The 22089-nt window shown below is 40.2% G+C and overlaps 1 long non-coding RNA gene across 1 annotated transcript in view; it reads right to left on the bottom strand.

Annotated features, from left to right (window-relative positions):
• The window catches only part of LOC130540940 (uncharacterized), a 308776-nt gene extending 291507 nt beyond the window's left edge, over positions 1 to 17269 (bottom strand). Inside the window, exons 1-2 of the long non-coding RNA XR_008954979.2 lie at positions 17191 to 17269; positions 16316 to 16469 (exon numbers count right to left, since the gene is read on the bottom strand). This is a non-coding gene — a long non-coding RNA (uncharacterized LOC130540940). The remainder of the gene's footprint in view (positions 1 to 16315; positions 16470 to 17190) is intronic.
• Between the last annotated feature and the right edge of the window lie 4820 nt (positions 17270 to 22089).

Genomic DNA, 22089 nt, shown 5'->3' with positions numbered 1-22089 from the left:
AAAATACAGAAATTAGTCAGGCGTGGTGGTACACACCTGTGATTCCAGCTACTCTAGAGGCTGAGGTGGGAGGTTGGCTTGAGCCTGGGAGGTGAAGGTTGCAAAGAGCCAAGATCACACCACTGTACTCCAGCCTGGGTGACAGAGCCAGACTCTGTCTCAAAAACAAAAAAAAAAGAAAGAAATAAGAAAGAAAGGCCTGAGACTGAGTAATTTATAAAGAAAAGAGGTTTCATTGGCTCACAATTCTGTAGGCTGTACAGGAAGAATGACAGCATCTGCTTGGTTTCTAGGGAGGCCTCAGGAAACTTACAATCATGGTGGAAGGCAAAGGGGAAGCCAGCACTTCATATGGAGCAAGAGAGAGAGGGACGGGGGAGGTGCCACATACTTTTAAACAACCAGATCTCGTGAGAACTTACGACACAGTACCAAGAGGGGATGATACTAAAGCATTCATGAGAATTCCACCTCCATGATCCAGTCACCTCCCACCAGGCCCCACTTCCAATATTGGGGATTATAATTTAACAGGAGATTTGGGCAGGGACACAAATCCAAACCATATCAAATCTGTGATGTTGCTTTCTTACCACCTATATCACTACCTACTCACAGCTATAAATAATAGAGAAAATAATGCATTTACAATAGCATATCTCATAGTTTCTATCTGCCTGCCAATGTAATGACAAGCAACCTCAGCAGAAACTCAAAGATAGCAGAATGCAATTCTAATCAGAAAAAATGCCCCTAACAGTTCAGTGGCTCACTCCTATCTGTAGCAAGCTCACTCACATAACACTCCACCCAGAGATCTCTGCAGCTGATATGGTTTGGCTCTGTGTCCCTACCCAAATCTCACTTTGAATTGTAATAATCCTCATGTGTCAAGGGTGGGACCAGGTGGAGGGAATCGGATCATGGTGGCAGTTTCTCCCATGCTGGTCTCGTGATAATGAGTGAGTCTCAAGAGATCCGATGGTTTTATAAGCATCTGGCATTTCCCCTGCTTGCATTCATTCTCTCTGCTGCCACCCTGTGAAGAGATGCCTTCCACCATGATTGTAAGATTCCTGAGGCCTCCACAGCCATGCAGAACTGAGTCAATTAAACCTCTTTTCTTTATAAATTACCCAGTCTTGGGTATCTCTTCATAGCAGTGTGAGAACAGACTAATACAGCAGCTGTTATCCATCAGCAACATCAGCCTTACTTAGATGGTTAAAAATAAAATGTTGTATTTGGGGTGGGGGTCAGGGTGAATGGGGAAGGCAGTGGCTAGCCCAAGGCATTTTCTTGCTCAAGGAATGATTTTTGAAGATTTACAATTGTTTCTGTTCCTCTTCACTGGTATTTTCACCAGATGGATTTTTTGCTAAATGCTGCAGAGAAAATCATTAGCCAACTTATATCCCTTGAGTAATGGTATTTAATGGTTTTATGCAGAAAAGTTACATTAGTATAAATCAGTGGTCCTCGACAGGTGGCAATCCTTCCCTATCCCAACATTTAGCAAATTCTGGAGACATTTTAGGGGCAGGAAATTCTAGCGGCATCTAGTGGCAAGGGCCAGGGATGCTACTAAATACCCTACAAAGCACAAGACAGTCCCCCACAACAAGGAATAATCTGACCAGAGGTAAATCATGCCAAGGGAAAGAAACCCCAGTCACTCCATAATTTAGCTATGAATGCATGTATGCCAAAAGGGGAAGGAGCTATAATGCAATATCAAAAAAAAATCACATTATAGCAAAAAAATTAAGCTAACATGATCTTTGTCATAGAAGAAAACTTGTGACATTGGAATAGGGAGCAAAAAGCCTTTGAAACACAGTAAGGGAACTTGCATTTATAACAGGTCACAAAATTAATTCAAAAGATAACAGTGCCCTGAGCTTGCCAAGTATGCCATCGTGACTGTAGCCTCATGGATTCATAGGCACGCCTGTAAGAATACAGAAATAGGTTTATTTAATCCTGACTTTCTTTTGAGCACTGGCAACAGATGAGTTCTCTGCGCCAAATCCTGCCCATAGAAAGCTAATGGGTGTTGCACGCAGTTATCCAAGAACACAAATTGGCTTTGTGGTTTCTTGTGGCATTTGGCTAGCTGAATCAGAGGAAACAACTAGAAGCTGAGGCAGATGGTTCACAGGCAATATGCTATAATGTCTTCTTACAAATATGTAGTTATGTATTAATAGGTAACCTCTTGGGGAACATGGACAAATATATCATTTTTTGCAATTCTCAGTTTCTAATACAGCTCTGTATGTTGTTGGTGCTCAATACCACTGGTTTCATATTTGTTAACTATCTCATACTCTATTCAAACTCATATCCTCATATCTTTGGAATGTGGAAGCAGACACAAACAAGAAGCTTAGCAAGGAGCACTGACTAAATACCAAGTACTGCATCAAGGGCCAGAAACCCAGTGATAAATAAGATGAGTATGTTGTCCACCATTTCTGAGCCTATTACTCCTCTGAGTTTATTGTGGCCCTTTCTATCTAAGTGAGGCTGAAGGCCACTCCTGTAACAGAAGTAAAAGTTGAAATTCTCAACTCCGTGCTTCTTCCGTGAAGCCCTCCATCAGTAACATGCTAACAGGTTGGAAAAAGAGTTGACAAATATGTACACTGGTCAGGTAGAAGAGGAGACATGGTAAAAGAGGAGTAAAGGAGAATGGTATTCTTTCTCAGGTAAAGAAACTATCTTCAACAAACTCCTTTGACAGTAGGAAAGAGGGTGTATAACGTGGTATTGAGTGGAGGCAGAAATATTAACCTAAACCAGAGCTACTGGTGCTGAAACAAAGATTCTAGCAATTCTGAGACCAATGGAAAAAAAAATTTTTATAACCCGTCTGCCAGCCTGTAAGCCTGTTTCCACTTCAGAATTAATTAGTATCAACATTTTACCAGCCAATATGTCTCAAAAAAAAAAAAAATCGACAGTGTGCTCTGCTTTTTTTATTGTGCAATAAACCCCTAGGGATTACAGATATATTTATACCACATCTTTCAGGACAGTTGGAAATATTAACCAAAAGTACGTACCTAATGATTGTTTTCATTGTAATGCATTTGTATTATTTTCAATGAATGAAATTTATTAAATGACTATATAAATGTGATATGTCTATATATAAAACAAGTTCCATAAGCATACATAAAGCAGAAAATTTTGTCAGACTATTATATTCTGACTTAGGCATGGTCATCTTCCACTTGTAAGATTCGTATCTCCTATACATAAGCTAAATGACTCTGTAGAAGATTATCTGGTCAGAAGATGTGACTAGAAATTCATAAGTGTTCTATTTCTATTAAACCTGCCTCACTGACACAGCCCACTTTTGTTCTCTCCTATTCTGCAAGACTTCGAAGGCTGGTTTAACATTCCTGTGTTCTCAGCTATATAATTCTGGTTTTTCCACCAAAGCAGTTTTATTTCCTGACAGTCACTACAGCTTATGAAAGCCAGTGCTATTGGGAAAATATTCCAAATGCACAGGTTATGTGGTTGTGGAAAATAGGCATTAATGGAAAAGGGACTGAAACCAAGTTCTCTTCCGATTGCTATTTTGGAACTTCTGGTTTTTCTGTGGAGCTCCAAGTCAGTGGTGATTGCAAAACCAAAGAGACCAAACAGAATATTCAAAAAGCAAATGACCAGGAGGAGTTTATTTAGAAAATAGATAAATACAAATTGTGCTTTATGGGTTTTCATGTTTATGTCAGAAGGAATGGGTAATGTTGGACAGTCTGAAAGTGATGCTGTGGAATTTCTGTATTTCTCTTTTGTTTCAAATCATTCTCCCTGTATCTGATACTAAACTCTTCAGAAAGGTTTCACAGCTGTGTCCTTTGGGCACAGGGCATGTTCTGACATGCAGAGGATTATCTTGTGCAGCCTGTGGCCGCCAGCGCCACCTAGCTTCTGTATACATTTCCTCAACTCAACAGTTTTCCAAATTGTTCAATTAAATGAGCCAGTCTTCCATGAGAGCTCAGTATCGGTCTCATAGATTTTGAATGATGAAATTGAGGACGCGAGTTGGAACAGCCAAACTGCTCTGAATGGTTGTCAGGTAGAAAGACATGTTCTCTAAGTCTGTGGAACTTTAGGTAGGATTGACAACAATTCTCAATGCATTCATCGCCTGCCTGTCTTTTATTTGACAAACTTTTGTGTGCCAAGCAGTTAGAAAACGTGCATAGAGACCCAGCTTCTGAATTTTAACCACTATGTTTCAAATTAGGGAGGATTTCTAAGAAGAGAGTCTTTGCTAGGCTCACACTCAGGGACTGCTTCCCAATGAAGGAGATCAGAATATGTCACCCCAAAATATGCCGGCATAAGAATTATTTTGAGCTGGGGGCAATTGAGAAAAAGCAGACACAGAAGAGCTCTGCCGTCCCCCTCTGCTTAAAGCAGGGCATAAACTTCCCCTCGTGAAGGTGTTAAAAGAAAAACTTTAGACAAATTAGATTTAACAATTTAATTAAGCTCATGAATCAAGCAGCTCCCAGAAGCAAAATAGGTTCCCAGCGACTCTTGGGCTGCCACATGGTCAGATAACATTAATCGACAGGAAATGGAAAGTGAGGTTCAAAAAATAGAAGTGAGGTACAGAAACAGCTGGATTGGTTACAGCTCAGCATCTGCCTTATTTAAACGCAGTTTAGACAGTTGGCTGCCTGTGATTGGCTGAAACTCAGCTGCTGTGATTGGCTAAAACTTGGCTACTTGTTTCAAGAATAGGTTACAGTCTATATTTCCACAGCCCCTTGAGTTACAGTTCACTGTATATGGAGAAACCTTAGCTTTAGGCTAAACAAAGGTGTCCCCCACCCTCCCCTATTAGAAAGAGGAGAACAACCCTTATCAGGAGATGGAGATAGCACCAAGATGTGCTGTGTAAGCAAACTTTAGTAAATAACTCTTGTTTATTATTGCTTTTCCTCATAAATTTACCTTCCCACCATTCACCACCCCTGGAAGCCCAAACCCTCTTTCCTCTGTCATAGTCGCTTCTCCCCAGGTTATCGTCCTTTGCTAAAATGGTATAGATGCCCTCCAGTTTACCTGCTTTTTGGGGGGTTTTCACCTCTTTTCTATGAAAACCCTGCCCACATAAGAATATTAACATCACATACAATGTGTACAATTTTCTTCCATTCATCTATCTTTGTCAGTTTAACTTGCAGGCCCACCCTCAGAATATAAGAAAGTAAAGAAAAACTTTTACCTCCCATACATTTAGAGTCAGTGAATGATTGATTACTAAACAGAAGAAAAGTTAGAAAATCTAGGGAAAATGTCATGAGGTCATTTGCTCTGTCTCAGAATGTCCTTCATTGTTCTGATGTCACCTTTGAATGGAGTTTATGATTCTTATCTCCTTAAAAGATAACAGAGATCTCATCCAAAGAATCATATGCTTCTATCTTTGGGCTAACTTATGACTATAATGTGAGAAACAGAGGAGCACAGAATCATGGGTCAGGCTCATTCTTTGTAGATGAGACCAATTGCTTCAGGGCATGATTCGGTATACTTTAGAGGCAGTGGGTGTTTGAAATATATAAATGAAATCGACACAGATAAATAGAGCAGTTCGACAAATAGCCTGCTTGGATTGTCTAGAAGCCCTTTTCATTTTGTTTTATTTTGAAAGCCAGGACAATATGATTACCAACTATTAGTTTAATGACGAAATCTTCCAGATGGTTATGATGATTAGAATGATCAAGAAATTAGAAGCTGTTCAATCCTCATAGGAAGGCTTCAGTGGAATAGACTCCCTGCTGCCTCCTGTAGACTTGGACTTATTTAAGGAAAACCCTACGATGACTAGTTTCCAGTTGTAGAAATTGGAAGAAGAAAGAAATAGCACCTGCAAGCCTAAAAGTTCTCTTCCTTCCAATGAAAAAGCAGCTTAAACCTGTCCAAAGTCATGTATGTTACCTCGGCAAGTAAAATTTTATCATTCTGTGTACTGAGTGAGTCTTCTTCCCCTCCCAAGAGGCTTTAACTATAGAACCTTTAGGGTTTTTTTTGTTTGTTTTTTAAGAAGGGGGTCTAGCAACAACCTCAAGTTCCAGGACAGTCATTCTTTACTGACAAAGGAAGCAAAGATGAAAGTCCAGTTAAAAGCCCATGAAATTTCCATCATGTTTCTTTGAATTGAGTTTGGAGTCTTTGGAATTCTCAAAATAATTCACATGAAGATCTCAGATGCCAATGTATTTTCTGACTCCCTTCAAGGTAGCCATATGAGGAAAGGCAATGAGTTTTATACCAGCATTTGCTGACAGTAAAATATAATGAAAAACATTTATTTGTAATAATGTAGACCACATTCTAACTGCCATTTAATGTAACCACACTATATTTCATAAGGTTTCAATTTAGCATAGCTAATCACAGGGCCAGTTCTACTCTGATGTAGACCTTTTGCATTCTGCCTGAGAAAAATCTACTAAAGTGCTGCTTAGGAGAGAGACCCAGCCAAAGTCACATTTGGAATTAAACATGTTAGAGTTTTAAACTTTTTGAAATTTATAAATGATAAAACAAAGAATTTTTTAAAAAAAATTATTGTTAAATATAAACCATTAGCAAAGGTAAATGTTTGTTACTATATGTACTGGGTTAATTGGTGGCCCACAACAAAATATATGTCTACCCAGAACCTATAGAGGTGACCCTATTTGGGGAAAGGGTCTTTGCAGATGTAATTAAGGATCTCAAGATGAGATCATCGTAGATTAGAGCGGTCCTAAGTGCAAAGACAATGTCCTTATAAGAAGAGGAGAAAACACAGACACAGAGAACGAGGCCATTGAAGACCAAGAGAAAGATAGAAATGGTGCTGCCACAAGCCAAAAATCACCTGGAGCCACCAGAAGCTGGAAGATGCAGGAAAGGACCTTCCTCCAGCACCTTTAGAGGAAGCGTGGCCCTGCCAACACCTTGATTTCAGACTTCTGGCCTCCAGAACTGTGAGAGAATAGATTTCTTTCTTTTTTTTTTTTTTTCATTATACTTTAAGTTCTAGGGTACATGTGCAAAACGTGCAGGTTTGTTACATATGTATACATGTGTCATCTTGGTGTGCTGCACCCATTAACTCGTCATTTACATTAGGCATATCTCCTAATGCTATCCCTCCCCCCTCCCCCCACCCCATGACAGGCCCCAGTGTGTGATGTTCCCCATCTCGTGTCCTTTTAAGCCACCACATTTGTGGTCATTTGTTACAGTTGCCCTGGGAAACTAACACAGTACATTCAAATATCACAACAAAAAAATCAATTAAGAGGAATGAATGTTTAAAAACAAATCCTGGCTGGGTGCGGTGGCTCACACCTGTAATCCCAGCATTTTGGGAGGCCGAGGCAGGTGGATCATGAGGTCAGGAGTTCAGGAGCAGCCTGGCCAACATGGTGAAACCCTGTCTCTATTAAAAATACAAAAATTAGCCGGGCGTGGTGGTGTGCACCTATAGTCTCAGCTACTTGGGAGGCTGAGGCAGGAGAATTGCTTGAACCTGGGAGGCAGAGGTTGCAGTGAGCCGAGATCGCATCACTGCACTCCAGCCTGGGAGACAGAGCAAGACTCCGTCTCAAAAAAAAAAAAAAAAAAAAAAAATCTTCTCTACCAATCAGTGGAGGAAGCCTTTCCTCACATCCATCCTCCACATCTACCAGCATGGGAAGCTGCAATGAGAAAGTTTACATCTTTTAAAGCAGTTAAAATTTAGAAGTATAAGAATCAACGAAACTATAGAAAGTACTATAGACTCACCATTTCGTAAACATGTCATGTTTTCTTACATTTCCATAACTTTGCAAATACTGTTCTCTTAGCCTGGGATGCCTTTTTCTACCTAGGAAATCTCAGCATACCCTTCGAGATGGGGGACAAGTGCTGTCACCACTTCCACGAAGCTACATTCTACACACACACACACACACACACTCACACACAAGGCTACCACTTTATTCTGGCTTCTACAACATTTTTTACTCACCTCTAGTACAACACACATTACAATGCTTTGTGGTTTTTGGTTTATGGAACTGTCTCCCCCACTAGGCTGTGAGGTTTACACGTGCAACACTATGACCTACTTATTCTCAACCCCTCTATATATGGTCTCCAATCATTCAGTAGTCTAGCCTGAATTTCCTTACCGCATAGTGGCTAGGTTTCAAGGCCTAAGAAGCAGAAGCTGCCAGTTATCCTAAGGCCTAAATGCCAAAGTCCTAGAAAGTCATTTCTATTTTATTCTATTATGCAAAGCAAGTTATGAAGGTATTCTATATGAAGGGGTGGGGACATAATTTCCTCTTCTTAATCTGAGACACTGCAGGCAGGTACAGAGATGGGAGGAATTGTTGGTGGCCATATTTAGAGACTGACCTACCTCGCCTGAATTCTAATCCCAGCTCTGTCTCTTACTATGACCTTAGCCACGGATACATAATCTCTATGCCTTTACATGCTCTCCTATAAAACTAGGATAACACTATCTAGTTGAAAAGACTGTTAAAAAGACTAAAGGAGATATTATAATTTACTTAGTGTGGTTCTTTACACATAGTAACCTTCTAACAAATGATAACTATTTTTTCTCTTATAAAAAGGGGTGTGTTAGAAAACAGGAAGTTAGTAGACTGCTAAAAGGAAATGCTGAGAGAGACCTTCATGGGGAGAAAAAATGAAAGGCAGAAGGACAATAAAGACAGCCTTTATCTACTTCAATCAATTTTGACCAATTTTGTTGCTACTAGGCAACTGTAGAAGAAATACCCAAATCTGGCCGGGCGCTGTGGCTTACGCCTGTAATCCTAGCACTTTGGGAGGCTGAGGCGGGTGAATCACGAGGTCAGGAGTTAGAGACCAGCCTAGCCAACATGGTGAAACCTGGTCTCTACTAAAACACAAAAAATTAGCCGGGTACAGCAGTGTGCGCCTGTAATCCCAGCTACTCAGGAGGCTGAGACAGGAGAACCGCTTGAATCCAGGAGGCGGAGTTTGCAGTGAGCTGAGATCGTGCCATTGCACTCTAGCCTGGGCAACAGTGCGAGACTCCGTCTCAAAAAAAAAAAAAGAAAAAGAAAAAGAAAAGAAATACCCAAATCTGCAAAATGAAGTATTTTGAGTATTCACCAGCAAAGTATATGCATGTTTAGGAAACCTCACAGTTGAATTTCAGGGAATATATCATAGCTTTGCACGATTTTTTAAAAATCGTACTTTCCTTTAGAAATAATTTTGTTTCTGTCTTTTTGTTTGTTTGTTTGTTTGTTTGAAATAGTCTTACTTTGGAGTGCAGTGACATGATCTTGGCTCACTGCAGCCTTGACCTAGGCTCAAGCGATCCTCCTGCCTCAGCCTCATGAGTAGCCAGGACTACAGGCCCATGCTACCACACCCAGCTAATGTTTTGTATTTTTAATACAGACAGGTTTTTGCCATGTTGACCAGGCTGGTCTTGAACTCCTAACTTCAAGTGATCTGCCTGCCTCGACCTCCCAAAGTGCTGTGATTACAGGAGTGAGCCACCATGCCCAGACTTGTTTCTGACTATTAAAGCAACCCATGGCCATTGAGAAAATTGTAGGTAGTATCAAAAAGTGGTAGGAAAAAAATAATAAACATCCATAATGCTATCAAAAAGGGTAGCTACAAGAAATATCTGAACGTATCTTTTTGTAGTAATTTTGTCGTCAACATATTCATCCATAGCTGATTTTATGAGCATACACTGTGTAGTCAGATAGGGCCACACACTCAGAAGAATCCCATTCTTGGTTTAATCCTCTCCTATCACCGTCTTCAAATTCTTAATAATTTTTGAAAAAGAGATTTCAAATTTTTATTTTGCAAAGAGCCCTACAACTATGTAGCCAGAATCCTGAATGCAGGTATGTCTGTTTCTTGGTACGTATCTGTGTATAAAAACATGGAAGCCAGGCACGGTGGCTCACACCTGTAATCCCAGCACTTTGGGAGGCTGAGGCGGGCGGATCACAAGGTCAGGAGATTGAGACCATCCTGGCTAACACGGTGAAACCCCGTCTCTACTAAAAATAGAAAAAAAAATTGGCCTGGCGTGGTGGCGGGCGCCTGTAATCCCAGCTACTCCAGAGGCAGAGGCAGGAGAATTGCGTGAACCCGGGAGGCAGAGCTTGCAGTGAGCCGAGATCGTGCCACTGCACTCCAGCCTGAGCGACAGTGCAAGACTCCGTCTCAAAAAAAAAAAAAAAAAATATGGAAGTAGCTATATATGTATGCATGCATTAGTATCCCAAGCATATTTAGAATTATATACTTTATTTACATATCTTTATGGTTACCTATATTTTATCTATGAGCATGTCATGTTTTAATTAACTATTCCATTCCTCTTACATTTTCAGGCTATTTACATGGAGAGATGCTTGTCCTCAAAAGTTATCATAAGATGTGCTACAATTTTAAATACAGTGTTCAGAGAAGCTTTGCTAATGAGATGACACTTAACTAAAGGAGAAAACTCTCTAGGAATCTGAAGGCAGAATGTTCTAGGTAGAGAAAACAGCAAAAGGAATGGCCCTAATCTAATAGGTGGTTAGATATATTCAAGTCAAAATACAACTGTGGAAATTGGATTGAGGCAATATCCCCTAATGTAATCCACAGATGCCATATGTCAAGAAGAGTTAATGGATCAGGGATGGAGGAGGATGGGGAAAATAATTGAATAATAAAAATGTGATTAAAGGAAGAAGGAAGCTTGCTTGGATTAACCATACGTATACTAACAACTCAGTCTTGTGGACATGAGGTCAAACAACAAAACAATGACAACCAGAGCAAAGGTATCTAGGATACTGGCAAAAAAAGTGAGTCAAGAAATGAAATGTGTGAAGCTAAGCTAAGCAAGAAGAGAAGTAAAGACCAGAGGGAACTGATAGAAATGTTCAAAGGACCAGAGGTCATGAGAGGAACAAAGAATAGGTATAATAGGAGCTCCTGTTAGGAGTTAACCAGAAGCTAGGTGATCAGAGTTAGAGAGAGGGAACTCTGGGTTTCTGAAGTGGAACAACTCGAATTGTCAACATGGCCCAAGATACAGTCATTGAAAGTGGTATAGAGGAGGTCATTGCGTTAAAGAGGTTATCAAAATTAACAACCAGGGAAAGGAACTCAACAATTGGCAGATTTATTTTTATTGCTATTATTATAACTCATCACAGCATTCTTAAGGACTACAAGGAAAATATAAAACTATATGTAGAACAGAATCAGAGTCTTAGCAAACAAATGTTATCTTACAAAAGTAGTAGCAACAGGTTCTGTCTCCAAAGCTAGCTTATATTCAAATCTATGGTGTCCGAAAGAACAGAAGAGAAAACAGGATTTCAGACAGATCATGTATTAGACCATTCTCACACTGCTATAAAGAAATACCTGAGACTGGGCAATTTATAAAGGAAAGAGATTGACTCACAGATTCACACATCTGGGGAGGCCTCAGGAAACTTATGGTGGAAGGGGAAGCAGGGACATCTTACATGGCGGCAGGTAAGAGAGAGGAGTGTGTGTGAAGAAGGAACTATCAGACACTTATAAAACCATCAGATCTCGTGAGAACTTACTCGCTATCCCAAGAACAGCATGGGGGAACCGCCCCCATGATCCAATCATCTCCCACCAGGTCCCTCCCTTGACATGCGGGGATTCTGGGGATTACAGTTTGAGATGAGATTTTGGTGAGGACACAGAGCCAAACCACATCATGCCACTAATTATGCTTTTTCATCTTTACTGATTTATATGGAAGGTGCTTCTCTGTCTTTATCTATTTGTTGCTAGTGTTTTTAATGAGGAAATTTCAGAACTGATGGTGCAAGCAAAAAGAATAATTATGAGGTCATCCTGATTTGGAGGGTGGAGAGGAAGGAGAAAAGGAAGATTAAGAAGATCTTGGAAGGAAGATGGCTAAACAGCCCTCACACAACTATGAGATAGATGCACTAGTGAATCTCAATAGCTAACATAAAGAAAAAGGGACTAGCTTTCCATTCTTTCCCATTTAAAACATTTCTACTTTATTCCATACAGAATAATCCAGTGAGATAAGTTTAAAACAACTGAGAATGTCTCTTTTCAGAATCACTCCCTGTACAACATTGCACATAACACATACTCTAACATCTAACACAATATAACATCATTTGGGATGTGCTTGACCAAGTATCTAAAATTGTCATAATAAAGGAAGTCAAAACTCCAATTTTTTTTTCTAATCATTTACATTTTTCCATCACTCCCTACAAACTCCAATTTTCCTTCTTGAATTTCATCTTATTCTACCATTGAAAGTGTTTCAGAATAGAAAGCATAATTAGCAGCTTCGTTTTATTTATCCAACAGTGTTTCTTGCTCTTTACTGAGCCACTGGTTCCCATAGCCTGATTTTGGAGGAGGCAGGATAGCTGAAGGCAGGTTATTTCCCATGCATTCTCTGAATCTGTCCCACAGGCTGTTTAATACAAGTTGAAGGAAGCACATTCCGGGAAGAAAGTTCAGCATAGGATGTGGTACAGGCCTAGGGATAGCCTACACAAATGACACAAGGTCTTAGTGTGGCCGTCAAAACAAGGAAGATGGGAGGCTGGGTGTGACTCAGTGACTAACTCTCCACCTTGGGAAACCATGAGTTCTTGTGAGTAAGCCCTGCCCAAGATAATGAAAGTATAAAAATATATTTACACAATAGTCATTGAAGTTAAGTGTTTTTCATCTTGTTTTCTAGTCTCCTGGCTAAACAGGAAGTTTTTTGCAGGATGCTCCGATATCCTCTGTTCAGAGTAACAACTTTAGCACTTTGCTTTCCTTTTCTCCCACGATACACTTAATGTTTCCGCTCTAGGTCCTGGATTTAGTCACAGATTTCCTGCAGGAAACTAAGGCCCTTTAGCTTTTTTGCAAGAATCAGGCATACTCCACATAAAAGAGTCACAAGGAACCTTTTGTAGATAGATTCGTCTTACTGATGTGCCTTGGGGAAAGTCAGAGTGGGTGAGTTAATAAAACTGTGCAAAATACAACCAGCACCCCTGTCAATCTCCACAACACTCACTGGAAGTCAGGTACTTAAAATAGTTCCAGATCTTAGGGGAAGGATAAATGATTCACTGGGTTCACTGCAAAAGGAAGCTCTTTCTCCAGAGCTTATCTTGGCACCTGAAAATCATTACAAGGGCTAAATGCTATTGGCATATAAAGATGATGATGAAAATAAACTTAAGCCAGTGGGAGCTGGCTATATTGTATTAACATCTAGAGTGATTACATTAACGGTTGCCAATTTTCCTTTAAACTAATATTCTATTCACCTGGACATATTTAATTGTAAGTTATACCCTTCTGATTCGTAGAGCATGGTGACAGATCATGTGGACTTGGAGTCAGGGGCCCCTTCGTTTCAACCCCAGTTCCAACACATTTATCTACATGATATTTAGGAAATCTGTTCATTGGTTGTGGAGTGGATTTCTCTTTTTCTTCATCTTTAAAATGGGAATAATAATTGTATTTGGTTGAATCAAAAACTTAGTCATTCTTGTAAATTAAAACCTACATAAATTTCTTGTAAAGATTAAGGAGCTAATACATGTAAAGTGCCTGGCACACTGCTAATACCTGTGAAAATTTAACAAAGCAATTATATTTTTATTATTATCATGTTCCATCATTTGTTCTTTTGATCTACAGTTATTGAGTAGAAATAAAATGTAGACCACTTAATAACACTCTGGAATATAAGATACTGGGGGACAGCAGTTTTTATATTGGTTCACTGCTGCATTCAACCCTGGAAAAATGCCTGGTACACAGCACATATTCAGTAAACATTTGCTACATGAATGGATGAATTAATAACATGAAGATGACTACAACAAGATAGAATTTAGCACCTGTCTTAAAATCTTGAGCTACTTTATCCCATTTCTTTTTAGAAAAATGTGCTATTTGTTGAAATAGTAACTTTTCTAATTGGACCAGGTGGGCAGGTGCATTTTCAAGATGGTCAGGTACATCTAGTTCTGAAAGACTTAATCTCTAGAGATTTCAGGTCGTCCCAGAACTGTCAGTGGCAATCCAACTGAAGAAACAGCTGAAGTCATAGGAGGGTTCTGCTCTGAATAACAGGAACCAGCTTGGATGTACACCATTCTTAAAAACTCATGATAGTTATACCTGTTCAGAGGTAAGAATGACACATTTACTTTTGACATTTCCCTTCTCAATTTGTCTTCTGCCTCAGTTTCTTTTCCTTGCAATAAACAAGGAAACTACAAAGAAGTTCTAAAGTAGAGATATTACTTTTCATTTTCTTTCTTTTTATTTTATTTTTGTTTTGTAGAGACAAACTCAGGATGGTCTTAAACTCATGGACTCAAGCAATCTGCCCACCTTGGCTTTCCAATGTGCTGGGATTACAGACATAAGCCATCACACCCAGCAGATTTTTCTTGATAATTGATAGCAAAAGGTCTTGGGCCTGATCCTTAAAAACTACGTAGTGGCATCGACTGAAGGCCATAGAAATATTAAGGAAATGGCTTTTGGCATGAAATGTTATTGGTGTTTTGGTCTACAACTAAAGAGACATTGATAATTTGAAGAAACAAAATTAGCATACTGATCATGGCTTTTTATTTACCAGCCACAGGGTCTTTTTAAAAGAGTATGGACACAATACTGATGCAGGAGTTTTTCTCGACCCCTCCATTGGACTTGCAACAGAGGTGCCCTGTTTATTTGGCCCACTGCACTCAACCTATTGTGGGAGGGAGTACATGAGTGAGTGAGTGTTCCAGACAGCCGCTTTGGGTGCTGGCAGGAGCATGCTCCATGCAGGCCCCGTGGCAATGCCAGGGTGGGGGTGCTTGTGACCCGTGAAGCCCCAGAGGGCATGTTACAATCCTCTCTTAGCTCCGCCGTCCATGGACGGCAGCGTGTTATCAGCTCAGTAGATTCCTTGACTCATTGTGTGGGGCAGCTGCCCTCCACCAGTGAAAACAAAGAGCCAGTGTGACAGCCTTTTTTGGGTACCTGCATTCGGTGGGTCCCAAGCTCCTGTCTGGCATCCAAGAAGAATTAGGTTGCACGGACACTTGAAGGTTGGTGGAGGTAGAGAATTTTATGTAGCAATGGAAATGGCTCTCGGACGATTGAGAGGGGACGGGAAGGGAAGATAATCTTCCCTGATGTCTGGCTGGCTCTGGCTGGCTCTTCTCCAAAGTTAAACTATCTCTCCTCCAAAGTCCAGCCATCCCCCTGAAGTCAAGTCACCTCTCTCCAGTCAAGCCACTTCTCTCCTCTACTGACTGAGTCTGGGGTCTTCATAGGCACAAGATGGGGATCCTGGCAGGCCATAGGTAGTTTTGGAAAAGGCAATATTTGATTGTTAGAAAGACATTATTCAGAAAGAACCAGTTGAGAGAGAGTGAGCAAATAGGGATAGAAATTCTCACTTTTGGGCCACGGGTTTCAGGATTTTCGACTTGAAGGTGGGATTTTGCCAGGGACCCACCCCTGTCTGCCTAGAATTTCTCTGCCTCATGCCTCTATCAATACAATTCTTATTAAAATGTATAAATGGTTCTATCAATATAATTCTTATTAAAATGTATAAATGGTACAGATAGGCAAGAGTGTAAAGGACAAGCAAGCCAGCTCTGAGCCACACTGCCTGGGTCTCAGTCCTGGGTCTATCACTTACTAGCTGTGAGACACTAGGAGAGCTACTTACCCTCTCTGTGCATAACTTTCCAGAGTATTAAATGAGATGTTACCCAGGAAGCACCTTGCACAATGCCTGGAATGGCAAACACTTAATAAATGTCATCTTTACTAATCCTATGATGTTTAATAAAGATAACATCTGCTTTGGAAGAGATGCTTTTAGAGAGACAGGATCATCGAAACTCTTTCTTCTTTTTGTTTTGTTCCCATTTACATCATTTCCCTTAAAATAGTGTCAGTTCTGAGGTATTTAAATTTTTATTCAGCTAAAAAAAAAAGTTCGACATTGTAGATATGGCATGGTTGGTCATACTCATGTGTTTAAAAATAAAAGATCAACAACAACAACAAAAAAATCCTTTTGATGGTGTCCACTGGAAATCTTGACACTTCGATTCATCTTTTGACCATCTTCCTGTTTCAGTAAGATTCTCATGAGACTCTTGGAAGAATATAGTCGAACACACTCGAGAGTGAACTGTGCACTTACTTGTGTTGTAAGGATGTTGTTTATATTTTAGATCCTGTTTTCTTCCTGGATGAAGTGCCGCTGTTACCAGGTGCTTCTCCCACTGTTATCGTCTCCTCCTCAGGACTCAGCCTGCTGGAAGCAGCTTCCTGCAGCCTCTTTGTGAAACTGGCCACTAAAGAATAGGAGAGAGCCTGTCAAAGGTTATCTCCCACCTGGGTTGCAGTTTCCATGAATATCAAGGTTCATCACAATCTGGTGCAGCAATTTATAAGATGTGTCACAGGGCACATAGAAGAGACAGAGTTCTTGCTGAAGGAGAGCTCAGAAGGGGGAAAAAAGATAATGATGGTGGGCAAATGAGATGCTCAAGGGAATTCCTGCAGTCAGATGCTGTAGACACCAGTTAAAATACAATGCCTAACCCTTCTGGGGAAAATAATGAATGCATGACACCCTGTACAATTAATTCTAAATTGCTTTGCACATATCTGATGGTCATGTTGCTCCCAAGAATAACTTTGGTTCAGCTACACAAACAGAATGAACACCTACCTCAAAGAAAAAATATTGTTACCTTCTTAGATAATTCACCTCTAAAACTGAGACAAAATGGACCAATTTTACTCTAAGGATTAAGAGGCAATTCATGAGCTAATCAGAAAGCAAGGATGCTTAATTATGCATTTAAACCTCCTGATTCAGCTATGCCATGCCATAGAGCCAAAAGGAAGATCGATCTCTGTCCAAGTCTACTTCCCAGACTGGGAAGATTAGCAGGAGAGCAGAGGCTCACAGGGGTACAGAAACTGACAATATGGAAGCTCCACTGAAGCCCTGTTAGATACTTCAATATCGGCCAAGAAGTAAGCATCATGCCTGTAGAATCCACTTACTTAAGGAAATGAATTACTAAGGTTGCATCCTCTGAGTTAGCAGTTATTGACGGTAACAGCAAAGACTTGACTTAGGAATGGGGAAAATATCACTGGTTACACTTCCTTTAAGCCAATCTCAGCTATTTCCTCTTCACTACTCATGGCTTCCTTCCAGGCACAGACAGCCTCAAGTAACATTCCTATAATTCCCAAACCAGCCCGTCCTACCCCAAACCAGTTCACTGATTTCAAGGGCAAATCATAAATGGTAGTCATAACAGCAAAACGCAAAGCATCAACAGGAATTTTCCCTTTGTTGACAAATTAGGGGAAAAAATGGAGCCAAAGAGGGTGATGTTGAATAAGAGAATATCATTATCATTTCTTAGAAGTACTATTGTGATCAGTTTTTATAGATTTCAGAAAATAGAGATTTGGAAAATACATAGAACTGCTTTTATTCTGAATTAGTTGTTCTGGAGTCAGGTAAAAATCTTTCCTGAATCCCTAAGACAATCACTTTCCACCACTTGGATAACACTAAGAAGGTTTTAGACCACAAGGGAATTTGGAACACTTCCCACTAAGCGAGAACTAGAATATGTCTAGGGAAAGCCATGTTTCTGATAAAGAGATTTCAGTCTCAAAAGCAAGTGAGAAAAAATTGATTAAATTTTTAAAAATCAAGTGAGCCTGACTACTCAGAAAATATTAATCAAAAAAGAAAAAAAATCATGGTTTTTGCTCACACTGGCTATAATACTGAAGCTATACTCCAACATATGCCTAATACATTGTCTAATCCAGTGTTTAACATTCCATATTTAGTGGTTTAGTCATTTGAGTTAGGACCTGCATTCAAAAAAATATTTATTGAATGCCTAACATTTCCATGCACTATACTAGGCAACGGCTATGCAGAGATGTTTGAAACACAGCGTTTGACCCTGAGTATTTCAAGTTACTACCTAATGAATCATTGTTAAAAGTAAAAATTTTCCTAGAACATTTTGAGCATCAAGATAAACAATGATAGTTATAGATTATAGACCACAAAATAAAAGTAAAAATCCGTGGGATGAAAGAAATAAAGAAAGAGAGAGAGAAGAAAAAAATGGAGGGAGGGAGGAAGGAAGGAAGGAAGGAAAGATGTGAGGGAGGGAGAAAGAGAAGAAAGGAAAGAAAGAGATAAAAGAGAAAGAGGGAGAAAGAGAGAGAGAGAGAGAAAGAAGGAAAGAGAAAGAAAAAAGAGAAAGAAAGAAAAGAAAAGAAAAGAAAAGAATGGAGGGAGGAAAATCCTTGCTAAGAATAGATTTCACACTAGTAAATATGGAAGAATAAAGGAATTTCACTGTATTGGCCAGGCTGGTCTCAAACTCCTGACCTCGTGATCCACCCGCCTCGGCCTCCCAAAGTGCTGGGATTACAGGTGTGAGCCACCAAAGCGAATTTTAAAATTCCTTTATTCAGCTGGGCATGGTGGCTCATGCCTGTAATCCCAGCACTTTGGGAGGCTGAGGTGGGTGGATCACGAGGTCAGGAGTTCAAGACCAGCCTGGCCAATATAGTGAAACCCCGTCTCTACTAAAAATTAAAAAATTAGCCAGGTGTGGTAGCAGGTGCCTGTAATCCCAGCTACTGGGGAGGCTGAGGCAGGAGAATCTCTTGAACCCGGGAGGCGGAGGTTGCAGTGAGCCAAGATCACGCCACTGCACTCCAGCCTGGGTGACAGAGCAAGACTTTGTCTCAAAACAAAAAAAATCGCTTTGGGCAACCACCATAATAGTAATTGTTATAGAGATGAACTATCAGTGGATGCTAAAACTACTGGTGGAAGTTTGATTTAAAATATGATACTTACATAAACTCAAAGCATTTTCCCACAAGATACGTATTAAGGACAAAGGGAAAAACAATTTTACAGTGGAGAAACCCTATCATCTTAACCAAAGGGATCAAAATTACCACCAATAATGAGAAAAATAGACATCATGTGCGCCCCATTAGATTGCACTAAGAAAGACAAAACATCACATCTGAGTATTGCCAAAAATGCTTAACGTAAATCAAATCACGAGAAAAGTTCACAAACCTACACTGAAATGTGATATACAAAATAAATGTCCTGTATTTATCAAAAGTATCAAGGTCATGAACAATAAAGAAACACCAAATAATTGTTTTACAATGAAAGAGAATAAAAAGACATAACAATCAAATATAATATGTGATCACGGACAGGATACCAAATGAGAATTTTTTTTTTTTTGCAGTAAAAGACATTATGGACAAATGATAAAATTCGATAAGATCTATCAACCAGATGAAGCCTCACAAGTGTTTCCTCTAGAAGATCAGATGGTAAATGTTTTCAGAGACTGCAGGCCATGTAGTCTCTACCACAACTATTTAACAATACCATTGTAGGCAGAAAGCAGCCAAGGATGGTCCATAAACAAATGGGCATGGCTATGTTCCAATAAAACTTTATTTACGAACATAACTGGGAAGGCACATTTGCCAACTGCTGGACTAAATTAATACTAGATCAATATTAATTTCCTAATTTGCTTATTGTACTGCAGTTATGTGAAAGAACATTTATTTTTAGGAAACATGTACTGAAGCATTTTGGGATAAAAGACACCATATTTGCAACTTACTCCCAAAAATTTCAGAGAAAGAAAAAGAAGACAAGTAATAAACAAGCTGAAATTTGAATATTTGGGGAACCTGGTGAAGGATATATGGAAACTCTCAGTACTATTTTTGCAAATTGTCTTTAAGTCTGAGATAATTTCAAAAACAAAGAGTTAAAAGCCAAACATGGTGGTACGTGACTCCTCTAGTCCCAGCTACTCAGGAGGCTGAGGTGGGAGGAGCCTAGGAGTTCAAGACCAGCCTGGGCAGCATGGGGAGACCCTATCTCTAAAAAACAAATCAATTTAAAGTTGAGAAAATGAATTATGGGAGGAAGCCCAAGTGGAATAATGCCATGTAGATACAGAAGATGACTTGAGAGGTAGGAGTGTAATAGACAGTCAGCAGCAAGACATAAAAATTACAGTTGACAGAGATAATGGGGATAAAATTTCCTCTAGGGCTGCCTTTTAAAGACCAACTTAAATAAAACTGATTCCCGTTTTCTTACAGGCCATAACTTTCAATGATGCCCCAAAGGCACAATTCACATAAATGTTCCGCCCACTATGCATTGTGTGCAAAATGCATAACTCTGAAGGGAAATTGCATCTACATTTTCTCCCCCTCAACTCCCACATTGTTGGGGTTGTCTGAGCATTTCAAATGCCACAGAAATACTTTGCAGAGCACAAAGAGCTGCCAAACACTGCAACCAAAGTTTGTCCAGACATATGCATAAGTAACTGGGATGTGAATTATGAGACTGTGGAAATAAAATCTTTACCTCTCAGACAGTTTCTAAGGCAATGCCTTAGAAATGATAAGGACAAGAGTCAGGAGGGTGGGGGTCCCCAGCAAAGGCCCTACCCTCAAGCCTAGATACCTGAGGCCCTAAATGGGAACAGGCATTCCAGTTTTTGCACCCAAAAGTTGCCTTTTGGCCCGCCACACCCCCCTATCCTTTACCCATATAAAACACAAATCCCCAGCTCTAGGAGGAGAGAAGCAGACAAAGAGAAGAGCAGAAGAGTAGTAGAGAAGGGGAGAAGAGAAGGAATGTCGAGAGGAGTTTGGCTGGGGACGGTTGGAGAATCAGCCACTGGACAGCCAAACCCCAGGGAAAGATCATCTTCCCACTCCATCCCCTTCCCAGCTCCCCATCCACCCCCTAAGAAAGACCTCCACCACTCAATAAAACCCCTGCATTCACCATCCTTCAAATCCGTCTGTGACCCAATTTTTCTGGGATGCTGGACAAGAGCTCAGAATACAGAAAGCTGTCACTCTGGCCCTCCATCCTTGCAAAAAGGCAGAGGGTCCACTGAACTGGTTAATACTTAAGCTTTACATGGACGGCAAGGTTAAAAGAGCTCACCATAACACACACCTGCTTGGGCTCCTGCCCCTATCTGTCTGTGTGCTCCCCCTCCCATAAGGGGTTTGAGCAGTGGCAGCTACCGAACAGATGAGCCACACCCCTGTCACATGTCCTGCAAGGGGGGTCAGGGAACTCTCCCATTTCAGAACTATGATAAAAATTTGGACAGTCATCCTGATATTATACAAATTTGAAAAATTAACCTTCCCTCTGGTAAGGTAACAAGAGAAACCCAAAATATGGGGGAAGGGGTGCTCTACACCGCAAAGGTTCAATTCTTGCTCATGCTAAGTCCAATGCAGAATTTTTTCCAGGAAAATTCTCTCCAGGACTTCTCCAACTTATGTTGCCACCATTTCCCCATCTCAGCTCCCAAGGCCTCTGCAGCACAGGAGGAAAGAACCCAAGATTCATGGAGGGATTTGGGGGGCAGAAATGAAAGGAGCAGACATCACTTCTGCTCACAACCCGTTTGCCAAAACGGGTCCACAGCTCGAACTTAATCGCGAGCAAGGCTGAGAAAGGAAGGCAAGGAAGCCCTGATATTTTGTGAGCACTAAATATCTCTGCCACCAAATCTCTTCTGGTTTTTGTTTAGTAAAAACCCATAAACTTTTATCAAGATTGTCATTTAATAGAGAATGGAATTGGATACATACCAAGACTCCCCCATACACATGTACTGTGTTTAATAGGACAAACTGACCGACATGTGATCAATAGGATCTTAAACTACTGTAACAATCCATCCTTTCCCCTACCCCCAACTTCAAGTCATGAAATAGAAACCAATTGAAAAGTATTTCCTTGGCATTTGGTCTCAAATGATCCTTAGCCACACGACTAAGTTTTAGGGCACTCAGGTCTCTGTTCTAAACCTAAGGTAAACCCTATAA

The sequence above is a fragment of the Pan paniscus genome, chromosome 19 (genome assembly GCF_029289425.2).
Source record: "Pan paniscus chromosome 19, NHGRI_mPanPan1-v2.0_pri, whole genome shotgun sequence".
Taxonomy (NCBI): Eukaryota; Metazoa; Chordata; class Mammalia; order Primates; family Hominidae; genus Pan; species Pan paniscus.
This window is presented reverse-complemented; position numbering and strand designations above follow the sequence as displayed.